This window comes from Engystomops pustulosus, chromosome 6 (assembly GCF_040894005.1).
Source record: "Engystomops pustulosus chromosome 6, aEngPut4.maternal, whole genome shotgun sequence".
NCBI lineage: Eukaryota > Metazoa > Chordata > Amphibia > Anura > Leptodactylidae > Engystomops > Engystomops pustulosus.
This window is the reverse complement of record NC_092416.1, coordinates 85224037-85244500: the sequence shown is the minus strand read 5'-3', so window position 1 is coordinate 85244500 and position 20464 is coordinate 85224037. Positions and strand designations below refer to the sequence as shown.

The following is a 20464-nucleotide window of genomic DNA, read 5'->3' as shown; positions in this document are numbered from 1 at the left end:
GATCACAATTATGGAATGAGGTGAAGAGACAAAAGGGAGACATTGTGTGCTTACAGGAGACTCATGTTTGCTCAGCAAATCCTCCAAAACTTTCCCATCCATCTTTTCCACATATAATCTCTTCCTCCTTCCATAAAAAAAAAGAGGTGTCCTCATTGCCCTAAAATCTTCTCTAGCAATAGATATACAAACCTCCATTATAGACCCTCAAAGCCGTTATATAATTTTGGTTTGTAAAATTAACAACTTACAGTATACAATAGTGAATATATATGCACCTAACACCAAGCAGGGGCCTTTTCTTAAAAAACTTCTTAAAAAAGTCTCTTCAGTCAAACAGGGCTTCTTAATAATGTGTGGAGACTATAATGCAATTAACCATCCTCAGATGGACACTACCTCTACTAACCCCTCTAGATCCTTTACTCTTAACCGCTTGCTCTGGGAAAATGATCTACATGATATTTGGCGTATACAACATACAACTGAAAGAGATTTTACATATTTCTCCCCCAGACATAAGACATACTCACGTATTGACTCTATAATAATAGATAGGCGAATGATAGATCAAGTAATATCTTCTGAAATAGGGGTTATACATTGGTCTGACCATGCTCCAGTTAAAATCAAGATCATGGATAAATTTTCAGACCATAACGATTTTATCTGGAGAGCCAACATGTCCTCTGTAGCTCAGGCATTACACTCGGCCCGAATGGAGAATGCTCTCCGAGAATTTTTGAGATTCAACGATAACGGGGAAGCTAAAATTTTTTCGATCTGGGTAATGTTGAAAGGGTTTGCACAGGGAGAATTTATAGCCATAGGTAGTGCGATTAAAAAAAAAAGAGACAAGGAGATAAATGACACCCTGTTAAAAATACAACTGTTGGAAGCCCAGAACAAGTCGACCCTCTCACAAACTCTAATTTTAGAATTAAATAAACTACGTACCCATCTAAGGAACCTTATGTTGCATAAATATACCCATTCACTTCAGAAATTGAAATTACGGTTTTATTCCCAAGACCAAAAAGCCGGGGCTATGTTAGCTAGACGCCTGAAACAAAGAGCTCACAAATCAAAAATTCCATCTATTCTCCATCCACAGAATGGGGGAAAAATGTTTGCCCCTAGAGATATTGCAAACGCTTTTATGTCATTCTACTCAGAATTGTATAATCTTAGGGAGGATAAAAACATTAGGGTTCCCTCTCAGACTGAAATACAGACATTTTTAGACAGCTTATCTTTACCTAAAATATCTCCAGAACAGTTGGCCTCATTGAACGCTCCAATATCTGAAGCAGAGATTAACAAAACAATTAAGACCCTACAAAGCAATAAATCCCCCGGCCCAGATGGGCTCCCAGGAGCATTCTATAAAAAATTCCCCCAAGTACTAACACCATATCTAAGTAGAGTATACAAAGAAGCAGCCGCACAAGGAGCCTTTCCGGAAAGGATGCTAGAGGCATTAATAGTCACCATCCCAAAACCAGGCAAATCTTCAGATAACACAGCAAACTACCGCCCCATCTCTCTACTGAATGAGGATGTTAAATTATACGCCAAGATCCTAGCTAACAGGCTTAAAAAAATTCTCCCCTCCCTAATCGCGCCCGACCAGGCAGGTTTTACCCCAAACCGCCAAGCCTCAGACAATACACGTAGACTGATCAATCTTATGCAGATATGCCAACTTAGAAAAATCCCAGCTACATTTTTAACAGTTGACGCGGAAAAAGCGTTCGATAGGGTAAATTGGGAGTATATATTTATGACACTACGCAAATTTGGAATAGAAGGCCATATGTTTATGGCTATTAAAGCATTGTACTCTGCACCATCAGCTAGAGTTTTTGTCAACAGCACTCTCTCAGATAAATTTACCCTGTCGAATGGAACCCGCCAAGGATGCCCTCTCTCGCCTATCATCTTTGTGATTTCAATTGAACCACTAGCTGAAGCTATTCGCTCACATCCAGATATAGTAGGGATTAAAGTGGGGGACCAGGAACATAAAATCGCCTTTTTTGCGGACGACATCATATTAATGACCACTTCCCCGGAAAAATCCCTACCATGTATATTCCAACTAGCTCAACTATTTGGCTCCCTGTCTTACTATAAAATTAACAACTCTAAATCGCAGATCCTACCAGTGAACTTATCCCCCCATACCCTCACTAGGTTAAAAACCCAATTCAGTCTGGACTGGCAAACAAAACAAGTCACCTACCTAGGAATAGAACTCGCCTTCCCAATTACAGAATTATATAAATTAAATTTTCTTCCACTTGTAGCAAAAATAGACAAAGAACTGACAGACTACTCTAAACACATCCTCGCCTGGATGGGCCGCATTGCAACTTATAAAATGATGATTCTACCCAAATTCTTATATTTATTTAGAACAATCCCCATTCCTATCCCAGAGTCCTTCTTTAATACTATAAGAACACAACTTAACAAATTCATTTGGCACAACAACAAGCCTAGAGTAGCACATAAAATTTTAACCAAACCTAAAGGGGTGGGTGGCCTCAGTGTTCCAGATCTTAAAGATTATTATTTGGCTGCAGTCTTAGACCAGCTATACTTCTGGTGGAATGAAGAAACTAGCATGACCTGGAGAGAAATTGAAAGTAAATTAAGCGGACAACCCCTCCTGTTTCGCCTATTAGACGGCATATGGCGTAAAACCCCAAACCCATCTAAATTAGCTACAATTACTGCCTCAGACTTAGCGTGGCAAAAGCTAGTGACCGCAGAATCGGACAAAATCAAACTCCCGCTTCATATAATTCCCTTGGAATATCTAGAATACAAAATACCAGAACTTGATCTTTCTCAGTGGCGGGCTTGTGGTCTAAATACTCTTGCAGATATAATAGTAGAAGACAAACTTCTCCCTTTTAGAGAGCTAAATAAAAAAACGTCCATCCCAGAGAGAGAAATTTTCAATTTTATGAAGAACAGGAGCTTCCTATATTATAACGACCTGAAAATTTTGAATATCCATAAATCAGTGCTTAATTACCTTCACAAACCCGTATTGAAAAAGAAAGGAATAACTCTTTTCTACACATTGCTTAGCAATAGACACGAACTTACTAAACTCCCTTATATGACCCAGTGGGAAAGGGATTTAGACATCTCGCTATCCATTACTCAATGGCAAAAATCAATGGTCCTAACTCACTCATCATTTCGGTGTGTGGCTCACCAAGAAGCTATAGTTAAATCTCAAATGAGGTGGTATTTCACCCCTTCAAGATTACATAGGATTTACCCTTCTACCCCCCCAGGTTGCTGGAGGCTGTGTGGCCAGAGGGGAACACTAATCCACATACTTTGGGCCTGCCCTAAGATCCGTACTCTATGGAAGGGGGCCCTCTCCATAATAACCAATCTAGGGGTCACAGAGAATCTAGACTCACCAGAGAAATCTCTCCTTCTTATTGACTTAGACAAACTCTCTCCACAAACTCAGTAGTGGCACACATATTGATGTCAACTAAATTAATTCTAACAAGACACTGGAAAGAATCAATTTGTCCCTCCTTGCACGAGGTCACCTCCCAAGTCAACACAAACTTCGCTTTTGAGAAAGCACTTTCATATCAAAACAACACTCTAGCAGCCTTCACAAGACAATGGAACATCTGGACGACCTCTAGCTACTTCCAAGATTGAAATAAGCTTTTCTCTGACTAAAATGGGCACAGTTATATATACCCTTGGTTTATGATATGTATGTTTATTGTCATAACCTTTTGTTTGAGTTATTTTATGTTTGAGAAGTAAAGAAGGCATACTCTGGAAACACACTCAGTACCGAAAAAGTCGTTACCGACACTATATATCACCAAGAACTCTAAATGGACACCCTACAAGAAACTGACTGTTACCTTTTCTGCAATAGTGATGATGTGAACTGACACTTCTAAGTTTCTATAATGACCTGGAAAGCCTAATATCACTCTAGGTGTATGTCTAAGAATACTGTGTAACTTGTATGACCGAATGATGGTCTAATGCTTGTAAACTTCTCTTTTGTTTAATAAAAATTTTATTAAAAAAAAAAAAAAAAAAAAAAGAAAAAAAAAAAAGTTAAAATATTATAATAAAAAAACCTAAAAATTCTAATAACCCCCCTTTCCCTAGAACTAACATAAAAATAAATGAACAGTAAAAATCATAAACATAGATTTATCAAGCTGTCTGAAAGTCAGAATATTTCTAGTTGCCACACACTGAGGGGCGCTACCGCCACACAGTGAGGGGCGCTACCGCCACACAGTGAGGGACGCTACCGCCACACAGTGAGGGACGCTACCGCCACACAGTGAGGGACGCTACCCCCATACAGTGAGGGACGCTACCCCCATACAGTGAGGGACGCTACCCCCATACAGTGAGGGACGCTACCCCCATACAGTGAGGGACGCTACCCCCATACAGTGAGGGACGCTACCCCCATACAGTGAGGGACGCTACCCCCATACAGTGAGGAACCCTACCGCCATACAGTGAGGGACGCTACCACCATACAGTGAGGGACACTACCTCCCATCCAGTGAGGAGCACTACCGCCATACAGTGAGGGACACTACCGCCATACAGTGAGGGACACTACCGCCATACAGTGAGGCACACTACGCCCATACAGTGAGGGACACTACCGCCACACAGTGAGGAACACTACCCCCATACAGTGAGGGACACTACCGCCATACAGTGAACACTACCTCCATACAGTGAGGAATACAGCCATACAGTGAGGAATACAGCCATACAGTGAGGAACACTACCTCCATACAGTGAGGGACACTACTGCCATACAGTGAGGGACACTACCGCCATACAGTGAACACTACCTCCATACAGTGAGGAATACAGCCATACAGTGAGGAATACAGCCATACAGTGAGGAACACTACCACCATACAGTGAGGGACACTACCGCCATACAGTGAGGGACACTACCGCCATACAGTGAGGGACACTACCGCCATACAGTGAGGGACACTACCGCCATACAGTGAGGGACACTACCGCCATACAGTGAGGGACACTACCCCCATACAGTGAGGAACTTTAACTTTAACATTGTGTCGCAACACATGCACATACATACACCGGGAACAAGAAAGTGAACTCCGGCGGACCTGAGCGGGAAAGCGACAGATGCAGGAAATCGGGTGCACGATCTTTGTGAATCGCGGCAAAGTTCATTCTCGTAGGACAATGGGACAGATTTATCAAGCTGTCTGAAAATCAGAATATTTCTAGTTGCCCATGGCAACCAATCACAGCTCCCCTTTAAAATATTCATGAGCACTGGTAAAATGAAAGCTGAGCTATGATTAGTTGCCATGGGCAACCAGAAATATTCTGACTTTCATAACTTGGGGAACTTATTATACCAGTCTCTTTATTTTTCTAAATTAGTTGTCCCAAGAAATCTGCAGTGATGGCACAGCCACAAACATTGAATCAGTCCCATACCAAACTATCTATGTATACAAGAAATGTCACCCTAACACAGTCAAGGTTCAGCTCCGTCCCTTTAAATGACAAGCGCTGGGATCGAAGGTCCACATTGCCTATAATACAGTGAGATTAAATACTGCGCCAGTGCCCCCTGCACCTTACCGGAACGACTCCGCAGATGGACAGTGTCGCGGCGGGGCTTCACTCACACTTCACGCACTTGAGGCTGAGGTGCTGTCACTCTCTCTCCCCCGATGTTTAACAAGCGGAGCTCCCCCGCTGTACATCCCCGGATGACGATGACCCCCGATATTCTAATACAGGAGAGGGGGTCGCGCTGTTGCTCAGCTCGGTTTCACGATAAAAACTGAAAGTGAAAGCTTCTTTCCGCAATACTGGACCGAGTACTGGAGAAATTCTTGTCTATTAATAAATAACAGTCCTTATTAGGAGTTCCCCAGTATATATATTCGTTAGGGGATTTTATTTTCTCAGGATAATGTGACATTCTATACATATATATTCTATATATAATAATCCATTATTATAAACAAAACATAAACTTTATATCTGTTTACATACCAAACATTTTTCATGTTCACTTTGTGTCTTATTTAGCTGTTTCTTTTTTTAACCCCTTCAGCAACAGCTCTAAAACTAAGTAATTTTTTTAACACTTTTCATTTTCATCCTCTCAAATTCATATCTTTTTTATTTGATCATTGATGGACTTTTATCATACACTGGCACTAGTGCGTTGGTGTATGATAAAGTCCCTGCCACTTCCACACCAGCGTTAAATTTCTGTGTGATGAAAATCAGAAGTGAAAAATCAGACACACTTATGAAATAATATTTTTTGCGAAACATTGTTTTTGTAATGTGTGAACCTTTTTTTAAATATTTATTCCCCTGGTCTTTATTCTTCTTCCCACTAGGAGACATAGCATTGCAATGTCCTGTGCCCATATATACAGGATAGGAGTAGTAGTACTGATCTGTGCTCATATATAAATGATATGAGTAGTAGTACTGTGCTCTGCCCATATATACATAGGATGTGAGTAGTAGTGCAGTGCCTATATATGAGGACGGGAGTAGTAGTACAGTACTGTGCTCATGTAAATGCAGGGTACCAGTAGCAATGCAGTGCCCATTTATATACAGGATGGGAGTAGTACTACAGTACTGTGCCCATAAAAATGCAAGATTGTAGTAGTAATGCAATGCTGTGCCCATATATACCGGATGTGAGTAGCAGTACAGGGCTGTACCCACATATACACTCACCAGCCACTTTATTAGGTACACCTGTCCAACTGCTCGTTAACACTTAATTTCTAATCAGCCAATCACATGGCGGCATGTAGACATGGTCAAGACAATCTCCTGCAGTTCAAACCGAGCATCAGTATGGGGAAGAAAGGTGATTTGAGTGCCTTTGAACGTGGCATGGTTGTTGGTGCCAGAAGGGCTGGTCTGAGTATTTCAGAAACTGCTGATCTACTGGGATTTTCACGCACAACCATCTCTAGGGTTTACAGAGAATGGTCAGAAAAAGAAAAAACATCCAGTGAGCAGCAGTTCTGTGGGCGGAAATGCCTTGTTGATGCCAGAGGTCAGAAGAGAATGGGCAGACTGGTTCGAGCTGATAGAAAGGCAACAGTGACTCAAATCGCCACCCGTTACAACCAAGGTAGGCAGAAGAGCATCTCTGAATGCACAGTACGTCGAACTTTGAGGCAGATGGGCTACAGCAGCAGAAGACCACATCGGGTGCCACTCCTTTCAGCTAAGAACAGGAAACTGAGGCTACAATTTGCACAAGCTCATCGAAATTGGACAGTAGAAGATTGGAAAAACGTTGCCTGGTCTGATGAGTCTAGATTTCAGCTGCGACATTCGGATGGTAGGGTCAGAATTTGGCGTCAACAACATGAAAGCATGGATCCATCCTGCCTTGTATCAACGTTTCTGGCTGGTGGTGGTGGTGTCATGGTGTGGGGAATATTTTCTTGACACTCTTTGGGCCCCTTGGTACCAATTGAGCATCGTTGCAACGCCACAGCCTACCTGAGTATTGTTGCTGACCATGTCCATCCCTTTATGACCACAATGTACCCAACATCTGATGGCTACTTTCAGCAGGATAATGCGCCATGTCATAAAGCTGGAATTATCTCAGACTGGTTTCTTGAACATGACAATGAGTTCACTGTACTCAAATGGCCTCCACAGTCACCAGACCTCAATCCAATAGCGCATCTTTGGGATGTGGTGGAACGGGAGATTCGCATCCTGGATGTGCAGCCGACAAATCTGCAGCAACTGTGTGATGCCATCATGTCAATATGGACCAAAATCTCTGAGGAATGCTTCCAGCACCTTGTTGAATCTATGCCACGAAGAATTGAGGCAGTTCTGAAGGCAAAAGGGGGTCCAACCCGTTACTAGCATGGTGTACCTAATAAAGTGGCCGGTGAGTGTGAGTGAGTGAGTGAGTGAGTGAGTGAGTGAGTGAGTGTGTGTGTGTGTGTGTGTGTGTGTGTGTGTGTGTGTGTGTGTGTGTGTGTGTGTATATATATATATATGAGAGAGAGAGAGGATGGGAGTTGTAGTGCAGTGTTGTGTCCATATATACAGGAAAGGAGTACTGTGTAGTGCTTTGCTTTATTGCAGTGTAGGATGGGAGTAGTAGTGTTCAAATATGGAGCAGTGTAGGATAGGTGTAGTAGTAGTAGTAGTGTAGAAAGAAACAGCAGACATACACACACACACACACACACACAACTAGACACACAGAAAACACATAGTATTGTGGCAGCACGTTGCCTTAGTGGTTAGCATTACAGCCTTGCAGACTTACACCCCAAGTCTTCCTATATCAGTTTCACCAAGAATTTTATCATTTAACACATAATTAAAATTTTCATTTCCTCGAACCAAGTGCATAACCTTACATTTATCTACATTAAAGCTCATCTGCACAAATCTCTCTCTGTAATGTCATATGTCCCCCTCTGTATTCATTTCTTTACAGAGCTTAGTATCATCTGCAAATATAGAAATTCTATTTGTAAACCCTCTAAAAGGTTATTAATAAAATATTAAAAAGAAGTGGCCCCAATACTGACCACTGGCACCCCACTGGTAACATCAACCCAATCTGACAATGTGCCCTTTGTTTTCTATCGCAAAGCCATTTGCTTTCCCAAATACACAGATTTGCTCCTCGTCTCAGCATTCTCATTTAATCTTCCAACCTTTTATGTGGCACTGTATCAAATGCCTTGGAAAAGTCCAGATATACAATATCCACAGCCTACCCCAGGTCCAATCTAGAACTTACCTCCTTGTAGAAGCTGATCAGAGTAGTCTGACAGGACTGACCCCTCACAAACCCATGCTTATGCTAGGTTATAAGATTATGCACAGTGGGATACTCCAGGATAGCATCTTTAACAAACCCTTCAAATATTTTCCCCACAACCGATGTTTGACTCACAGGTCAGTAGTTTCCAGGATCCCTTTTTGATTTTTTTTTTAAATATTGGCACCAAATTTGTTATGTTCCAGTCCTGTGGAACTGAACCCGTCATTAATGATTCTTCAAATATAAGAAATAATGGTCAGTCTATCACAGTACATAACTCATGCAGTAACCTTGGGTGTATCTGTATCTGTCTATTTTAGTGATGTTGAGGCAGTGCTGTACCTCTTCCTGCATTAAGCAGCGGACATTCAATGGATATACATTATTCCTCATCATGTCATTTTCTATGGGTCTTTTCTGGATAAAGACAGTTGAATAGGCGACATTCAATAGATTAGCACTTTCCTCATCCCCCTCCACCTTGACTCCCAAGTTATTCCTCAGAGGGCCCACACTTGCTGTTTTTTACTATTTATATATTTGTAAAATAAATTTGGTAATTATTTTTACTTTCCATGGCAATTTTTCTTTCAGTTTCTATTTTTGCTATATTTATGTTTTTTTGCAGGATTTATTTTTCTCTCTATAAAGCTGTAAGCCTCATCACTACCTTTGTGTTTCAGTAACTTAACCCCTTATTGATCACCATATCAGGTTTTTACAAAGGCCATTAAGGGTACTTCTTCTGACACGCTGCCTTTCTATGGCAACCCACACCCGCATTAACACTCGGGATTGGATGAATGCTTGTTCAAGCCCAAGTGTGGAAAAATTTTAAAAATGTAAAAAAAAAAAAAAGTAAAAATTATTTTATAATAATAATTAAATAAATGTTCTCTAATCACCCTGGTTAAAGGGGGCCTGGTGAGCTGGTTGGAGGCAGAGTTAACTGAGCCATCGGCTTACTGAGGGGAGACGGCTCCCGTTGTTTGCGAACAACACATCACTAGTATAAACAAAGTAGAGACTCCAGGGCTTATTAGCACATGGTGAGGAAGCAGCCATTGCAGCTCTCAGATAATCTGAGGCAACTACTGAATATAGGTAACAAAGATAATAGGCAAAGTTGTTTTACATCCCAAGAGATATTGATTTGTGGGGAAAAAAACCTTTACAGTTAACCTTTAAAGTTACAAAGGTGACCCTTAACCTGTAATTCTGATACCCTGTTTGGTAAAGATGGAGGAGTCCCCCCCCCTCTTTTTGGATCTTGTACCCCAGTCTATATCAGGGTAGTTAAAGTCCCCCATGATAAGTACTTCACCATGTTTTGAAGCCGCATCTATTTAACCTACCAGCATTTCTTTTGCTGCTTCCATTATATTTGGAGCCTTATAACAAACTCCTAGTAATATTTTGTTATTCTTTTTTCCTCCCTTTATCTCCCCCCATATGGACTCTACATTCTCATTTTCCTCACTGATGTCATCTCGCTGACGTCTTTTGACATCTCTTTTCACATATAAACAATAAAAAGTGATTCAAAAAAATGTACTCCAGAATGAAACTGTTGGAAAGTACAACATGTGCCGCCAAAAACAAGCCATCAACCAGCTCCGTAGCCAAAAAAGTAAAAATGTTATGCTACTTGGAAGATGGCAATGCAAAAATGATGATTCCCCTCAATAGGGTTTTTTTTTGGCAAATTTAGTAAAACGTAACAAAAAATTCAAATACGGTGTTATTACAGAATTGATGCTTATCTACTTCGGCCCTCAAAAAAAAGTTCATACATTTTGAACAATAGGGAATACCAACCCCAAAATGGTAACACTGAAAAAAAAGCATCTCATCCCGCAAAAAAAATACCACAAAGGGACCAATGAGGAAACTAAAATCCTGGCAGCTGCAGGGTGCTCCTTCCCTTCTGCAAGTTATGGCCACGTGTGTGTGTGCGCGTGTGCGTGTGTGCGTGTGCGTGTGTGTGTGTGTGTGGTCTCTGTACTCAGGAGAAATTGCATAACAAATTTTAATATGGGTTTTCTCTTTTTATCTTTTGGAAATGAGTATATTTCAGGGCTAAAGGAAGGTATAACCAACAAAATTCTAAATTTCACCTCCATTTTGATTTAATTACTATGAAGATCTCAAGGGATTAACAATCTTCCTAAAAGCTGTTTCTGATAGTTTGAGGGTTGTAGATTTGAAAATTGGTTGATTATATAGGGGCGTTTAATGCTAAATATTTAAAATGTCATTCAAAAAAGAAACTATCCCCAAAATAGTGAATTCGGAAAATATGAAAAAGCAATATTCTATTTTTAAGCCGCGTGACATCAAAATAAATTATCCAGACATTTCACCAATTATGAAAATGTATGTAGTAGTATGTAAATGTAAATGTTATTTAGCAACTTTTTAGGTGGTAAATCTATGTGCCTGAAAACGCAAATAAACGCAAAACTTATCAGCCAACATTTACCACTAAGTTGAAGTACAACATGTGGGGGAAAAAAAAAACAAACAAACAAACAATCTCAGAATCGTTTAGATAAGTAACAGTGTTCAAAAGTTCTAACCATATAAAGCGACGCATGTCAGAATACAAAAAATAGGGCTGAGCCTTAACCCCTTTCTGCACCTTGACGTGATACTACGTCATAGGATGCGGTTCATTCCCGCACCTTGACGTAGTATCACGTCATGGCGATCACCCTTCTGAGGCCAGGCGATCGCCGCGGGATCCCGGCAGTACACGGTAGCCGGGATCCCACAGTAACAGCCAGGATTACGACTTCGCGATCTCGGCTGTTTAACCCTATAGGTGCCGCGGTCATTGTGAGGTGCCGATCGTTGCCACGGCAACCCTGAAGCCCGATAAGGACCCCAGGGTTGCCTTCACTAGAAGCCTGTTAGGATTGTGCTTACAGAACGATCTAACAGTGCTGATGCCAGCCTATGCAGAATGCATAGGCAGACTATGTAATATGCTGTAATACATTAGTATTGCAGTATATTACAATGAACAAGTGATCAAATAATCACTTGTTCATGCCCCACCCTGGGACAAAATAAAACAGTAAAAAAAAAGTTTTAAAAAAAGTGCAATTAAAAAAAAATATTAAAAAAGAATAAAAGTCCCTTGAAGTCCCATCCCATGCAATTACCCAATAAAACATAAAAAAGTGAAAATCACCAAAAAAACCTTTCTACGGCGCCGCGTCAGAAGAAGATTTCGGGACATCGGGTCAGTATGGTGCCGGTGTCGGGCTGTGATATCACAGCCCAGACCCGGCACTAACACCCGGGATCCCTCCTGCCGCTGCCCCCGGGTGCGGCGAGTGACCAGAGGCTTCCGGCTCCTCTTCTCGCCGGGTTCTGCCTTCCTGGCAGGACCCGGCTGTATGTAACTGAGCATGCGCATGTGCAGAACAGCAGGCCTGCACGGTCACTGCTCCGAAGCCGGGGCTGCACAGGCGCGGGCGTGCTGTTCTGCGCAGACGGCAGGATCGTCGGACGAGGGCGCGCAGCTACGAGCAGCTGCGTGCTGAAGATGGTGAGTAGGAGGGAAAAAGAGGCTACCAGGGCGTGGAGTAGCCGCGCCATGTAACCTCAGATGCGGCTACTCCACGCCCCAGTAGCCACATAAGAAAATTTGCATACAAGTTTAATAAAAGTTACCAAAAAAGTGCAGGGACGTGAGGATTAGCCCTTAAAAGGGCTATCCTCACATCCCATTGATCCACATACCACCCGATCTACCCTTAATAGGTAGATTTGTGGTGGTAGGTTCCCTTTAAAAGTTAGAATTTAAAGATACCCATCAGACATTAGTAATAATTTGGTAAATATTTCCTCGATTTCTAAACACTTTATGGAAGGAAGTGCATGATAAACAGGCATTACGTTTCTCATGGACAGGTTTGGAAAGAATTTTGCCGCCTGTCAGGGGAGGTCACATAAAACAAAAATTGTTAAATCTGGGGACTTTTTGGATGTTCACTCTTGAAAGCTGGCAACCCAAGGGATGGAACAAAAGAATCTTAAGCTTACATACTAATGTTTGACATTGGTTTGTGGGAGTGGCCATCCGGCAAGATAAATGTCACATGGTTTAGTCTTCCCATATACCACTGTGCATATACGATATTGGGAACTTTGAGAGTCTTGCTGTAATTCATTTTTTCACATGTTGTGGCAAGAGGGGTCATTTATAATATTATCATATTACGATGTTTTACCTTATCTTGGCCTTTATGTTCTAATACTATGAATTAAAATGGCAATAGTTCAGAGGTAGTTGCATCTTCTATGCATCCTCATACATTTCTCGTATTAAATATCTACTTGTATATACCACGTATCAGAGGCCAGATTATATATATATATATTTTCACAAAGGAGTTATCCTCTTACAGACATATATATGTCCACTAGTACAGAAGACTCTATACCAGTGATGGCGAACCTTTTAGCGGCCGAGTGCCCAAACTGCAACTCAAAACCCTCCTTATTTATCGCGAGGTGCCATCCAAAAATTAAAGCAGTAACTTCTTGCTCCCTGTTCAACAACTTTAAATCATATTTGCCTCCTGAGGACAGCAACACAGTAGAAAGATGGAAAATTTTCATCATTTTAGCTTCTTTCTACACAGAGAAATGTGGGACCAGCAGGAGGTCCTCCAAAGATAATTCGGCCCTGTTTACACATTCTCCCTCTTCTTACAGTCTTAGCAAAGTAAGTATCAAAATATCACAAAAAGACGCATCTTTTAAGTTTCTTGCAACTGCAGGAAGATTCTTAGAGTCCTGTCTGGTGTGCTGAGGCGATGGCCCGGGTGCCCACATAAAGGGCTCCGAGTGCCAACTCTGGTACCCGTGCCATAGGTTCGCCACCACTGCTCTATACCTTATATTTAGTCTTACCAACTGCACCTATAACTTAGTGACACCAGAAGGGGAGTCCCGGCTGGTGAATGAGAAGGATGGATATTGCATCATTGTTTGCCCGGCCAAAACATAGTTACATTTGTATTTTGCAATTATCATTATATTTGCTATATACTCGCTATGTGTAGGATATATTTTTTACCTTTTTTTTGTCCAGGGATAAAAAGTTGTGCCGGTCACCAGTAGGAAGTCTCCGCCCGGTGATTGCCTCGACGCGCGTTTCGCCAAACGGCTTCGTCAGGAGAATATATATTAATGCGCTTTGGCTTTGTACATATTTCAAATTTTTATTTTATCCATGTGCTCGTGCTCAGGTCAGCTGATCCTGTGGGTTGTTCCCCAGTTGTCATTTGATATCATGCCTTTGGTTGGAGATCGTTCTTACCTGGTGAGTTCCTTTCGGGACCGCCTCATCAGTGACGCAATAGGGCGGGCGTTTTAAAATAATTCGCCATTACGCAGGAAATAGATCATGAAATGTTTGTCGAAACAAGTTGATCTGGATGTAACTGCATGTCTGTCAGCATGAATTTCATGGAATAAAGAAGCGTTCATGTTCTCTTATCCTTCAGTGGTTCTGTGTGCTAGATTTTCTACATATTTTATCTACTAATGTTGTTTAATCGAGCACCTCCCGTTACCTGGTTGCAGTACAAACTATTGTGACATGGAAAGGGTGAGCTAGAAGCTTTTATTTTTCTGTTTATATATTTCTTTGGTATTGCTGTATTCTTGATTCCCTTCCTACTTTTCTAGACTCACTAAACAAATATTCAGTAGACGGTGTATACAGAAAGAGATGTTTGCAGATTGGCTACTGCTTCGTTTTTTCCAACTAAATTAGCTTATCTCCGGATACTTTGTATCAGAAATGTGACAAATGGGAGTAATGAAGATCATAACATTTTCTTACAGGTTGCTATGGTGCTCTATTTCTTTATTTCTTATTGTAGCAAAGTTCAATGTTCACAGGCAAATAGAGTAGAAACAAATGGCACTCACCACCTTCAGATCTTCTTTAACCCCTTAGCGCTCCGCGCCGTAGCTGTACTGCGCAGCTTCCCACTATTGGCGCTCAGCGCAGTACAGCTACTGCGCGAGCGCATACTATTTTAGAATTGTCACCACGTCGCGAGACGTGGTGACATCGGGCTGAAATTTGGGTGACAGAGGCAGGAGGAGTTCCTGTCTCCGTCACCCGACCAATCAAATTGGTCCCGCCCGCCGATCGCCGTGATTGGCCAGTCAAACCTGACTGGCCAATTACAGCGATTTTAGGCCAAAAAACGTGCTTTTAGCACTTTCCTCTTCCTCCAGCGGCACCATTTTGGTTTGGTATCGCTGGAGAGAGGAAAGAGCGTTACTGTGTGCACCAAAATACACTTTTACACTATAAATAGTGTTCTGATCCTTATCTGATCCCTATTGTTCCCTACAAATTCCCATCCTATCTGTTTTTTCCTGTGTCCTGTGTGTTCCCTGTGTGATCGCCTTGTGTGATCCCACGTGTCTTCCGTTTTTCGCTGTCTGTCCCTTCTGAACCCAAACGCACTTTTCAGTGCGCTGTGTTAGCGTTGTTCTGCACTGGACGCACTTTTCAGTGCGCCGTGTGAATAGCGCTGCACAGAATCTTTAGCAATCTTAGCGGTAGTTAGTTTGTCTTAGGGCAAGCTAGGTGCATTTGTAGCGCTTTTTTGCGCGGTGCACATAGGTTTTTTTTTCGGTGCCTGGTAATATTTTTTTCCAGAACGCCGTAGGTGTACCCGTACGTAGCTACTTTTTGTGTGTGCCATCTGTGCGGCTGGTCCGTGTGGTTTGGTGTGCATTATCTTTTTTTTTTGTGTGCTATCTGTGCGGCTTGTCCGTGTAGTTTGGTGTGCATTATCTTTTTTTTTTGTGTGCTATCTGTGCGGCTTGTCCGTGTAGTTTAGTGCGCATTATTTTTTTTGTGTGCTATCTGTGCGGCTTGTCCGTGTAGTTTAGTGCGCATTATTTTTTGTGTGTGCCATCTGTGCGGCTTGTCCGTGTAGTTTGGTGTGCATTACCTTTTTTTTTGTGTGCTATCTGTGCGGCTTGTCCGTGTAGTTTAGTGCGCATTATTTTTTTTGTGTGCTATCTGTGCGGCTTGTCCGTGTAGTTTAGTGCGCATTATTTTTTGTGTGCCATCTGTGCGGCTTGTCCGTGTAGTTTGGTGTGCATTATATTTTTTTTTTGTGTGCCTGCTAGACGGTTTATCCGTGTAGTTTGGTGCACATTATCTAATTTTTCTTGTTCTCTATTTTTTTTTGTGTGCAATGTCTCAGAAGACGTACACCGTGTTGGAGGCATATAACATGCTTGCCTCTGACACCGAGTCAGCTAGTGGGGATGATGGTCCCTTTTACCTATCATCATCCTCCTGCTCATCTTCCAGTGACCTGGAAGGACCCCCAAGAAGGCGCCGTAGGGTTCCAGGGACTTCTGCAGGAGAAGTGCCTGGGACTTCTGCAGGAGAAGTGCCTGGGACTTCTGCAGGAGAAGTGCCTGGGACTTCTGCAGGAGAAGTGCCTGGGACTTCTGCAGGAGAAGCGTCTGGGGCTTCCACTGACCCCACATGGGTAGCCCCAGATAATTATACCCCTCAGGTCCCTGACTTTTTGGGCCATCCTGGCATTAACTTTGACACGACAGGGCTCAGAGCTGTAGACTTTTTTAAGTTTTTTTTTGATGAGGAGCTGCTAAATATTATTATATTTCAGACAAATCTCTACGCTGCACAACATATTGCCCAAAACCCCACGTCCTTTTATGCACAACCCTACAGGTGGACCCCTGTCACTGCAGCAGAGATGTACAAGTATTGGGGCATAATACTCCTTATGGGGATAGTAAAGAAGCCTTCAATCAGGGACTACTGGAGCACAGATATACTGTACCACACCCCCATGTTCCGCATGGCAATGAGCAGGATGCGCTTTGAAGCCATCCATAAGTTTTTGCACTACACTGACAACACACAGTGCCCATCCAGAGGTGACCCCAGTTATGATCGGTTATTTAAGGTCAGGCCCATATTAGATCATTTTAGTGCCAAGTTTGCCCAGGCATATACTCCCGCCAAACATGTGAGCATAGACGAGTCCCTGGTACAATTCAAAGGGAGACTTCAATTCCGCCAGTACCTGCCCAATAAGAGGGCAAGATATGGTGTGAAAATGTATAAGCTGTGCGAAAGTTCATCAGGGTACACATACAAGTTCAGAGTATATGAAGGGAAGGACTCCTCTATAGTGCCCCCAGAATGCCCCCCCTTCCTGGGTGTTACAGGGAAGATAGTGTGGGATTTAGTGCACCCACTGCTGGACCAGGGCTACCACCTCTACCTGGACAATTTCTACACCAGCACCACCCTGTTCAAGTGCCTCACTTCCAGAAATACTGCGGCATGCGGCACTGTACGCAGAAATCAGAGAGGTCTCCCTAAGTCGCTGCTTGGGCAAAAACTTAAAAGGCACGAAAGCAGGGCACTATGCAGCGACTCTGTATTGTGTGTTAAGTACAAGGACAAGAGAGAGGTCCTTGTATTAACCACAATACATGAGCACACCACCACCCCTGTCCCAGTACGAGGTGCCAGTACAGAAACCCCCAAGCCAGACTGTATTTTAGATTATAACAAATACATGGGAGGGGTGGACTTGTCTGACCAGGTGCTTCAGCCGTACAATGCCATGCGGAAGTCGAGGGTGTGGTACAAGAAGCTGGCCGTGCACATCATGCAGATGGCATTGTATAATGCTTATGTGCTGCATCGATATGCCGGCCAGAGGGGAACTTTCCTGGAATTTCAAGAGATGGTAATAAAGTACTTTCTTTTTGGAGACCAGGAAGGGGGGAGTGCTAGCACATCTGGAAGTGAGGCCACATCACGTATTGTACCAGGGCAGCACTTTCCAGGAGTAGTTCCCCAAACAGCCAGCAAGGGAAGGTCACAAAAGAGGTGCAGGGTGTGCTCCAAAAATGGCATTCGGAAGGACACCATTCATCACTGTGAGACATGCCCAGAAAAACCAGGGTTATGTATGAAAGATTGCTTCCGAATTTATCATACATCCCTGGATTTTTAGAGTACCCTGTTGTTACCCTGACGCACAGCTTATACATCATGCCGCACCTTCCCTTCTAAGCCCTGCCATGTGCCCAGCCTCTAGATTACTGTCCCGTATGCTTTACCCGGGAAAACATGCATCATGATTTTTAGGGTGTTTGTCTCCCATGGCAGCAGCTGGGCACAAAATGACATAATAGATATTTTTTACTATGCACTATCCATTTTGCACTTTTTCAGGGGTCCACCTGTGGGGTTAAAATGCTAACTATACCCCTAGATTAATTCATGGAGGGGTGTAGTTTCCAAAATAGGGTCAGTTCTTAGGGGTTTCTACTGTACTGGCCCCTATTGGCATCTACAAATCTTTCATGATGCCAAAAAGAAAAAAAAAGTACAATGTCTGTGCTCCAACAAGTTATTCCCTTTTGAGCCCTGCCGTGTCACCATCCTACAGATTATTGCCTCCTATGGGGTATTGCCCTAACCGGGGTAACCCGCAGAATGATTTTTGATGTGTTTTTCCCCAGTGGCATGAGTTGGGCAAAATACTTTTGTCACTTCAATGGCATATTTGATAAATTGCAATACAACTGTTTCTCTGCACTACTCACTTTGTATTACATTTGAGCCAGCACCTTAGGGGTTAAAATACTCATACAAGCCTACATACATTCTTTGAGGGGTGCCCTTTCCAAAATGGGTTCACTACTTGGGCTTTCTATTGTACTGGTACCTCGGGGGTACCCCCCATTACCAATCTAGTGAAAACGAAGCTTGAAAACCTAAATTGTGCTTCTTTCTTCCTGACCCCTGCCGTGTGCCCAGCCTGTAAATTATTGGCACATGTGTGGTATTGCCGTACTCAGGACAACCCCCAGAATGATTTTTGGGGTGTTTGTCTAAAGTGGCATGGGTTGGGCACAGTATATGAGGCACAAAAATGACTTTTTTGAGATAAAAACACAATTTTTACTCTGCACCATTTACTTTGCATTCAATTTTGACCAGCGTGTCGGGGGTTAAAATGCTCACCACAACCACCGATAAATTCTTTGAGGGGTCTAGTTTCCGTAATGGTATCATTTATTGGGGGTTTCTATTGCACTGGCACCTCACGGGCCCTGCCAACATGACATGGCACTCCAAATCCAAACGTGTGAAAACGGAGCTGGAAAATCAAAATTTCACTCCTTCCGTTCTCATCCCTTCTGTGTGCCCAGCCTGTAAATTATTGGCACATGTGTGGTATTGCCGTACTCAGGACAACCCGCAGAATGATTTTTGGGGTGTTTGTCTGAAGTGGCATGGGTATGGCACAGTATATGAGGCACTAAAATGACATTTTTGAGATAAAAACACAATTTTTACTCTGCACCATTTACTTTGCATTTAATTTTGACCAGCGTGTCGGGGGTTAAAATGCTCACCACAACCACCGATAAATTCTTTGAGGGGTCTAGTTTCCGTAATGGTATCATTTATTGGGGGTTTCTATTGCACTGGCACCTCACGGGCACTGCCAACATGACATGGCACTCCAAATCCAAACATGTGAAAACGGAGCTGGAAAATCAAAATTTCATTCCTTCCGTTCTCATCCCTTCTGTGTGCCCAGTCTGTAAATTATTGGCACATGTGTGGTATTGCTGTACTCGGGACAACCTGCAGAATGATTTTTGGGGTGTTTGTCTAAAGTGGCACGGGTTGGGCACAGTATATGAGGCACTAAAATGACATTTTTGAGATAAAAACGCAATTTTTACTCTGCACCATTTGCTTTGCATTTAATTTTGACCAGCGTGTCGGGGGTTAAAATGCTCACCACAACCACCGATAAATTCTTTGAGGGGTCTAGTTTCCGTAATGGTATCATTTATTGGGGGTTTCTATTGCACTGGCACCTCACGGGCCCTGCCAACATGACATGGCACTCCAAATCCAAACATGTGAAAACGGAGCTGGAAAATCAAAATTTCACTCCTTCCGTTCTCATCCCTTCTGTGCGCCCAGTCTGTAAATTATTGGCACATGTGTGGTATTGCTGTACTCGGGACAACCCGCAGAATGATTTTTGGGGTGTTTGTCTAAAGTGGCATGGGTTGGGCACAGTATATGAGGCACTAAAATGACATTTTTGAGATAAAAACACAATTTTTACTCTGCACCATTTACTTTGCATTCAATTTTGACCAGCGTGTCGGGGGTTAAAATGCTCACCACAACCACCGATAAATTCTTTGAGGGGTCTAGTTTCCGAAATGGTGACATTTTGGGGGGTTTTCTATTGTACTTTTACTTCAGGGGCTCTTCAATTACACTGTGGCACCACAAAATATTTGCAGCCAAATTGGCCTTCCAAATTCCCGGTATCGCTAACTCTGTTCTGGACATCGATGTGCGGGGAAACAGCAGCTGACATCCACATGTCTGGTATTGCCGTACTCGGAAGAAGCAGGGCAAGAAATTAGGAATATATATTTACCTCAAATTCCTTCTGAATGTATCCGTTTTAGGGCTAAATTGGAAAGATTGAAATCAAAAATTGAAAT

The 20464-nt window shown here is 42.6% G+C and overlaps 1 protein-coding gene across 6 annotated transcripts in view; it reads right to left on the bottom strand.

Moving 5' to 3' along the window:
* FLT3LG (fms related receptor tyrosine kinase 3 ligand) overlaps positions 1 to 20464 on the bottom strand; it is a 152573-nt gene that overhangs the window by 130179 nt on the left and 1930 nt on the right. For 3 of the 6 annotated variants that reach the window (XM_072110201.1, XM_072110202.1, XM_072110200.1), the window contains exon 1: positions 5665 to 5880. The exons of the other annotated variants lie outside the window; for them this stretch is intronic. The gene's annotated coding sequence lies outside the window, so the exon portion shown is untranslated. Of the gene's footprint in view, positions 1 to 5664; positions 5881 to 20464 lie in introns of those variants that run through there. 6 annotated transcript variants of the gene reach the window in all.